Consider the following 9,202-nt stretch of genomic DNA (forward strand, 5'->3'; position numbering starts at 1 on the left):
TCTGCTTCTTTCTTCACAGATGTTGCCAGACCTGCTGAGTATTTCCAGCATTTCCTGTTTTTATTAACAGGGTAGATGTTGAGAAGATGTTTCCACTAGTGGGGGAATCTCAAACTCGGCGACATAGTTACAGAATAAGGGGACACTCATTTAACACTGAGATGCAAAGGAATTTCTTCTCTCAGAGGGTAGTGAATGTCTGGAATTATCTACCCCAGACAGTATTGGAGGCTAAATCACTGAAAGTATTTAAAGAGGATGTAAATAGATTTTTGAAACATTGGAGAGTTGATGGCTATGAAGAGCTGGCATGAAAGAGGAGTTGAGGTCTGGGGCAGATCAGCCATGATCTTACTGAATGGCGGGGCAGGCTTGAGGGGCCGAATGGCCTACTCCTGCTCCTATTTCTTCTGTTCTTATGTTATGTTATATCTAATGTATATGTCAGGATGCACTATGGGAATTAATACTGAAATTTATAAACTCATAATGTGTGTAAATATTGGGCTGATATTTCACTTGAATCTCAGAGTACATTATTGTGGTTAATTCTGTAAGTTTGAAAAGGGAACTCTGTGCCATAATGAAAACAAGAAATGCTGGAAATACTCAGCAGGTCTGGCAGCATCTGTACAGAGAGAAGCAAAGTTAACGTTTCAGTTCAGTGACCTTTCAGATGCTGCCAGACCTTTTGAAAGTCCATGTGCACCACATCAACAGCATTGCCCTCATCATCCCTCTCTGTTACCTCATCAAAGAACTCCCGCAGGACAGTTAAACATGATTTTCCCTTAAGAAATCCATGCTGGCTTTCTTGAATTAACCCACATTTGTCCATGGGACTATTAATTTTGTCCCGAATTATTCTTTTGAGAAGTTTTCTCACCTCCAAAATTGAACTGACTGAGGAGTGAAATGAGGTGAGTTGCTCGAACAGAGAGCCAGCACGGGTTCGACAGGCCGAATGGCCTCCTTCTGTGCTGTAGCCATTCTATGATTGTATGATTCCAGCAACAACTGTTGGTGGAGAGGCAGTGATGCAGGAATGGGTTGACAGAAAGGGGAAAGTCTGGACTGGTGTGTGTTTGGCTTTGTGAATAAAGGTGATTTGGAAGCTATGTTCCAAATTGAAGTGTTTACTGGAAGGAAGAAGTTGATGTAAATAAAGAATAAAACGTGTTAAGATGAAGTGTGGTGTCATTGGGGACAGCAGTAAATATAGTGTTGGTGAATTATTTGTGTTAATAAACTTCCAGTGCGCCCTCTGCTGCAGGCTGCTGTTTATATCCAGCTGTGTATTAGTGCTGTGTGTTAGCGAGATAAATGTTTGTTTCAACGCTGTTTATAAAGCAATAGCATTGCACTCAAACAGTCCCAGACATAGCAACACACGTACAAAAGCAAAATACTGCAGATGCTGGAAATCTGAAACATAAACAGAAAATGCTTGAAATAGTCAGCAGGTCTGGCAGCATCTGTGGAGAAAGAAACAAAGTTAATGTGAGCTAAGGAAACAGATCTGAACTGTTAACTGTTTCTCTCTGCACAGATGCTGCCAGACCAGCTGAGCATTTTCAGCATTTTCTGACTTTATTACAGCAACACAGGTGTTGGGAGGCTCAGCCTGGCTACACAATGTTACAAGGACGCTGAGTAACACCATCGACAACGGGACAGAGAGAAAACCACAGAGAAAACCAATAGACTGTGAGGAAGCAAAAGTGAGGAACAGAGAGAGAGACAACGAGACTGAGATGGAGAAACAAGGCATTTCTATGATTGTATTCTCCCTGTTGTCTAAAGGTATTTCCTGTTTAGTAAATATGTTTTCTGTTGTGTAAAGATGTACCCTGTTGTTGTGCAAAGGTTTTCCCTGTTATTGTTTTATTTTCTGTTACTGACCGTCTCCTCACTGTGACCATTTGTCCTGGTTTTATTGTGGCCAACATCACCATCTGGTGGTGGAGAGGAGGCTCTGCAGGAAGGGGTTGACAAAGTGGGATAGACTCGGCTGGTCCGTGTTTGCAGCTTGTGTTCGTGTGAGCAAAAGTGATTTGTTACTGATTGATGTGTTCACTGGAAGGAAGAAGCTGATTGCAATTGAGTGCCTTTGGAAGCATCTTGTTATTGTGGGTAAATACTTGATGCTTCAAAAGTGAACTGTTTGTATTGCTACCAAACATAAATAGCAGAGAACGGTTTCGATCCATTGACCTCTGGGTTGAGGGCCCAGCACGCTTCCGCTGCGCCACTCTGCTAACGACTATTGCCAATTTTAGCTGCCCGTTAGTGAAATATGTTGATTTCCCCAATGTTTTTCCAAAAATAGGATTGTCGTCGGATTTCTCAAGAATCCCGGACTCAGCAACACACGTGCTGACAGACTCACCCTCACTGCACAATGACACAAGGACACTGAGTAACAGCACTGACAATGAGGCAGGCAGAGAAAGACACACAGAAAACCAGGAAGAGATTATCAGGACCCAGAAAGGAACAGACAGAGAAAGGTACTGAGCAAACCAGCAAGTAACAGCGAAAGACTGATTAACACCACTTGGAGGGAGCACTGAGGGGCAAGGGTGCAGAATGTAGTCTGGCTGGGGTATTTCAATGTCCATCACCATGAGTGGCTCGGTAGCACCACTACTGACCATGCTGGCCGAGTCCTAAAGGACATAGCTGCTCGATTGGGTCTGCAGTCGGTGGTGAGGGAACGAACAAGAGGGAAAAATATACTTGACCTCATCCTCACCAATCTGCCTGCCGCAGATGCATCTGTCCATGACAGTATTGGTAGAAGTGACCACTGCACAGTCCTTGTGGAGATGATGTCCCGTCTTCACATTGAGGATACCCTCCATCGTGTTGTGTGCCACTACCACTGTGCTTAATGGGATAGATTTTGAACAGATCTAACAATGTATAACTGGGCATCCATGAGGTGCTGTGGACCATTACCAGCAGCAGAATTGTAGTCAACCACATTCTATAACCTCATGGCCCGGCATATTCCCCCACTCTAACATTACCAACAAGCTGGGGACCAACCCTAATTCAATGAAGAGTGCAGGAGGGCATGCCAGGAGCAGCACCAGGCATACCTTGAAATGAGGCGTCAGCCTGATGAAGCTACAGCCCAGGACTACTTTCATGCCAAACAGCAGAAGCAGCATATAATAGACAGGGCTAAGTGATCCCACAACCAACGGATCAGATCTACACCCTGCCACATCCAATGATGAATGGTGGTGGACAATTAAACAACCAACAGGAGGAGGTGGCTCCACTATTATCCCCAACCTCAATGATGGGGGAGCCCAGCACATCAGTGCAAAAGACAAGGATGAAGAATTTGAAACAATCTGCAGCCAGAAGTGCCGGGTTGAAGATCCATCTCGGCCTCCTTCTGAAGTCCCCAGCATCACAGATGCCAGTCTTCAGCCAATTCGATTCACTCAACTTGATATCAAGAAACGACTGAAGGCACTGGATACAGCAAAGGCTACGGGCCCTGACAATATTCCAGCAATGGTACTGAAGACCTGTGCTCCAGAACTTGCCGCGCCCCTAGCCAAGCTGTTCCAGTACAGCTACAACACTGGCATCCACCCGGCAATGTGGAAAATTGCCCAGGTATGTCCTGTACACAAATAGCAGGACAAATCCAACCCAGCCAATTGCTGCCGCATCAGTCTACTCTCAATCATCAGTATAGTGATGGAAGGTGTCATCGACTGTGCTATCAAGTGGCACTTGCTTTGCAATAACCTGTTCAATGACGCTCAATTGGGTTCCGCAAGGGCCATTCAGATCCTGACGTCATTACATCCTTTGTTCAAACAAGGACAAAAGAGCTGAACTCAAGAGGTGAGGTGAGAGTGTCTGCCCTTGACATCAAGGTAGCATTTGACTGAGTGTGGCATCAAGGAGCCAGAGCAAAACTGGAGTCAATGGGAATCAAGAGGAAAACTCTGCACTGGTTGGAATCGTACCTGGCAGAAAGGAAAATGGTTGTGATTGTTGGAGGTCAATCATTTCAGCTTCAGGACATTACTGCTGGAGTTCCTCAGGGTAGTATCCTCGGCTCAACCTTCTTCACTACTTCATCAGTGACCTTCCTTCAATCATAAGGTCAGAAGTGGGGATGTTCACTGATGATTGCAAAATTTAGCACCATTCGCGACTCCTCAGATACTGAAGCAGTCCATGTAGAAATGCAGCAAGACCTGGACAATATCCAGGCTTGGGCTGATAAGTGGCAAGTAACATTCGCGCCACACAAGTGCCAGGCAATGACCATCTCGAACAAGAGAGAATCTAACGATCTCCCATTGACATTCAACGGCATTACGATCGCTGAATCCCCCACTATCAACTTCCTGGGGGTTCCCATTGACCAGAAACTGAACTGGAGTAGCCTTATAAATAGTGTGACTACATGAGCTGGTCAGAAGGTACGAAGCATGCGGTGAGTAACTCACCTCCTGACTCCCCAAAGCCTGTCCACCATTTACAAGGCACAAGTCTGGAGTGTGATGGAATACTATCCACTTGCCCGGATGGGTGCAGCTCCAACAACATTCAAGAAGCTCGACACCATCCAGGACAAAGCAACATGCTTGATTGGCACCCCGTCCACAACATTCACTCCCTTCACCACTGACGTACAGTGGCAGCAGTGTGTACCATCTACAAGATGCACTGCAACAATGCACCAAGGCTACTCAGGCAGCACCTTCCAAACCTGCATCCTCTACTGCCTAGAAGGACAAGGGCAGCAGATGCATGGGAATACCACCGCCTGAAAGTTCTCCTCCAAGCTACACATCATCCTGACTTGGAACTATATCGCCATTCCTTCACTGTCGCTGGGTCAAAATCCTGGAACTCCCTTCCTAATAGCACTGTGGGTGTACCTACCCCACATGGACTGCAGTGGTTCAAGAAGGAAGCTCACCACCACCTTCTCATGGGCAATTAGGGATGGACAATAAATGCTGGCCTGGATGGCGACGTCCACATCCCATGAAACAAATAATTAAATACAATAACAGCTCATCTCAATTCCTAGTATTTCTAAATCCCACCAGTCCAACATAAGCTGAGCAATTATTGCATGTTGTGATTGACGGTCTGGTCTGTAAACTGCACTGTATCACAGATTGCTGACATTTGCTAAGTGGAAATGAGAACTGCAAAATCGGGACAGTAGTTCACATAGTCTGTCAGTGTGAAAGAATCAGGCAATGTGAGGTAATAGAATTTGTCTGTAAATGTTACACTCATATTGCTTTATATTTTTATATTGAAAATAAAAGTAATCATTTCGTGAAAATAGTGACATGTTGTCCAAACTTTGGTAGCCAGTTGTTTTCGTCTTGCACTCAGCAGGGCATTCCACAAGAATACCAATTTAAAGGAAAACAACAACTTTCTTCTGTATGAGAAGAGAGTGCTGATTGGTGGGCAAGTGAACTCTGATTGGCCAAGGCATTGCCCTGTGGAATGAGCCAGTCAATGGCTGTCACTTATTTTGTTTAGCTGAAACTGACACAATGTGTGTGCATGTTCTTTATGTCTGCAAAGAACAGGGCCCTATGTATTAATATATGTAGCTTACAGTCCACACCAATGCACCACATTGCGAGCCCGACTGACAGTCTTAAATTGGTTGTCAGTGTAATTCTTAGCACACTGAGAATTATTTAGCAAATGTTGTCCTATTGTGGAATCACATCTCATGTTGGATACTGTGTTTTGGGTTTTGCAAGCACGGGTTGGTTGGGTAGGGCCCATTGCGAACAGCTGAAGGGACATGTTATTTGATACAATCCGCCAGTTTTGGGATGTACGGTCTAGAAACCTAGCATCACACTGGTATTGAAATTCATATATCACGTTACTTATTTGTGTGATAGGCAGGACATCTCTTTTGCTTGACAGCAGCATCCTGTTAGTGGTGAACACCACACTTGTTGCTCCTGCATAGTAACAGCAGGAAACAGCGAGCTTCACCTGTTACTCAAATACTGGGGATATATTACCCTTCCAGGGTAATTTGAGGGAGACTGGGCACTTTTCAGGGCTCAAAATGACGTCCTTCAGCCCGTTTATAAGTTTGTGTGATATACAGTGAGAAATGATCTGATCAGTGTAGCCATTGTAATGCAGGATGTCTTTGATTCGCCCTATTTCAGCATCAAGCTTGCATGGTGAGCAAATGGCTCAGCCCTATTTATGAGGTTGCCGAAAAGACCAATCTTCTAGCGCGTGGATCTGTAATAATCCCAACGCGTGCATTGACCAGTGAAGGTAGGTTTGCGGTAGACCGTGGTAGAAAACCCCTTAGCAGATTTCTCAACTAGTACATCAAGGAAAGGGAGCTCATTTGACTGCTCCATTGCAAAGGTGAATTTGAGTCTAGGATGGAGCCCATGAAGACGTGCAAGGAAATTATTTCATGCAGCTGCGGATTCAAATATAGCAAATGTATCATCGACATATTGGAAATATGCAAGAGGTCGGAGGTTAGGTGTCATTCCCTTAAAAACAGGTTTGTCATGGAATCCAACAAAGATGTTTGTGAGAGCTGGGCCGAGAGGGGATCCCATGGCAACACCAGCGATACATGGTGTCAATAAAACTGAACTCAACTGTGCAAGTTGCCGAGTTCATAAGTTCAATGAATACGGATTCACACAATGGTGACGGGTCTAGATCGCCATGATATAGCACTGCAGTGCAAATATCTATGGCTTCCTGAAGTGGTACATTGGTGAATAGTCTAGCAATGTCAAATGACACATGGACACGGCATTGCTATCGATATGCAAGTCCTGGATGGTATTCGCAAATGTGAAGGAATCCTTCACTGTGTATGTGGAGAACTTGCTCAAAAGCTGGTTGTAACAATTTGCCCAACCATTTGGCAAATTCATTTCAGGATACTATTTACATTACTTCAAATAAAGAAAACACAACGACACAAAGAACTGAGCACAACGCTGAAAGTTTCACAGCAAATAGTCAAATAGGAAAAGGATGAAATACAGCAAGAAAAAGCCTAAAATACTGAAAACACTCAGCCAGTCCGGAAACAACTGTGGAGAAGAGAAGCTCGGGATAGTGGTCCAGTTCTGTGACCCTTCTATAGACCTGAAACATTGCTCCTCCCTTCCTCTCTCCACAGATACTGCTGGAACTGCTGAGTGTTTCCAGAATCTTCTGTTATTATTCAGGTTTCCAGTGTGTGCAGTAATTCTCTTTTTGAAAATAAAATATTCCCTGAGAGGAATGGAACTTTACATAAAAAATAGGAGTGGGCCATTCGGCCCATCGAAATAGCTCTGCCATTCAATAAGATCACAGCTGATCTCCTACATCAACTCCATCTTACCACACTAGCATAGATCCCTTCATTCCCTTCGTATCCAAAAACCTATCGATCTCTCTCTTTGATATACCCAATGATTGAGCATCCACATCTCTAGAGTCACAGAGAGATACAGCACTGAAAAAGGCCCTTGGGACCACCGAGCCTGTGCCGACCAACAACGACCCATTTATACTAATCCTACATTCATCCCATATTCCCTACCACGTTCCCACCATTCTCCTACCACCTATCTACACTAGGGGCAATTTACAATGGTCAATTTACCTATCAACCTGCAAGTCTTTGGCAGTGGGAGGAAACTGGAGCACCCGGCGGAAACCCACGTGGTCACAGAGAGAACTTGCAAACTCTGCACAGGCAGTACCCTGAACAGAACCGAGGTCACAGGAGCTGTGAGGCTGCGGTGCTAACCACTGTGCGTCGAGAATTCCAAAGATTCACAATACTTTGAGTGAAAATAAATTCTCCTCTTCTCAGTCCTAAATGATTGAGCCATTTATACTGAGACTGTGATCCCTAGTTCGAGATTCCCCAGCCAGAGGAAACATCCTCCCAGCATTTACCCTGTTAAATCCCTTAAGATTTTTAGGTGCCAGTAAGATTACCTCTCACTCTTCTAAATTATGAGGAATATCGGCCTCGTCCACTCAATCTCTTCTCATAGGTCAATCCCCCCATCCCAGGAAGCAAACGAGTGACACTTTGCTACACTTCCTTTAAGGCAAGTATATCCTTCCTTAGATAAGGGGACCAAAACTGTACACAGTGCTCCAGGTGTGATCTCACCGAGGCTCTGTCTAATTGCAGTCAAACTTCTTTATTCTTATAAAAACTCTTCACAATGTTGAACACAACTTTCAACTGCCCCATTAACACCTCTGCTCTAAGAAGAAGGACCCCAGCTTCACACACCCCAGACCCCTATTCTTTCCACATTAGTTGAATTCCTGCATCTCTGATACATTCTAGTAAATATCCTCTGCACCCTCTCTAAGGCCTTGACATTCCTGCTAAAGTGTGGAGCATGGAATTAGACACAATGCTCTAGCTGAGGCCGATAACCAGTGAGATTTAGAAAGGTTCAGCCTCAATTCCTTGTCTGTGTCCCGTACTCCCATTTCTGGTTTCTGACTCAATGTCGGCTCTGAGCTGTTGTAACTGCCTGAATAAATATTTCCACCCAACAAAGCGCTCGGAATGTGAGAAGGGACAAAGTGAGTGACCAAGTACATCAACTCCAAGTAAAACTCCACCATGTAGTGAAAACACCCGAAACACAACGGCTCTTTTCAGAGCCACCTACAATCTCTCTGAAAAAGCTGCACCAACATCTCTCTAGAATTGGTTTATTTCATTGGTTTTAATGCTCAGTAACTCTCTGGAACTTTCTCACTGTCTTTGTGTTTTCTGTTTCAATCTGGTATGGAGATTCTGGGAAGATGAGTTTCACTGCCTGGGAGGATCTTTGTGGTTTTCCTGCAGAAACACAAAACAAAGTCTCTTTTCAGAGTCACCCACCGCCTCATAGGGACAGCAGTGACATGGGAACGGGAGCTGGGGTGTGTTTTATGCCGGAAATATCAGTTAATGATTTATGTTGTGCTCTCGTTATATTCCAATCTCTGAATTGAGCCTTTCCACCACACCAGGGTTATGGGGAGAGTTTTCATCGTTTCTTTTCCAAACGCACAGACGATGTGATAAAGTTGCTGATTTATGCAGATGGCGGATTCTCCCCTCACAGTGAAAAGTAACATCACACCTTCACATCTGCCCATTGTTTTATAATTGAATAATTAGTCA

The 9,202-nt window shown here is 44.5% G+C and overlaps 1 non-coding gene across 1 annotated transcript; it reads right to left on the minus strand.

Annotated features, from left to right (window-relative positions):
* Positions 1-2,186: 2,186 nt before the first annotated feature.
* trnae-cuc (transfer RNA glutamic acid (anticodon CUC)) lies at positions 2,187-2,258 on the minus strand. Its single transcript has one exon. It is a non-coding gene; the product is annotated as a tRNA-Glu (tRNA).
* Positions 2,259-9,202: the final 6,944 nt, after the last annotated feature.

The sequence above is a fragment of the Heterodontus francisci genome, unplaced genomic scaffold (genome assembly GCF_036365525.1).
Source record: "Heterodontus francisci isolate sHetFra1 unplaced genomic scaffold, sHetFra1.hap1 HAP1_SCAFFOLD_61, whole genome shotgun sequence".
In the NCBI taxonomy this organism is placed as follows: domain Eukaryota; kingdom Metazoa; phylum Chordata; class Chondrichthyes; order Heterodontiformes; family Heterodontidae; genus Heterodontus; species Heterodontus francisci.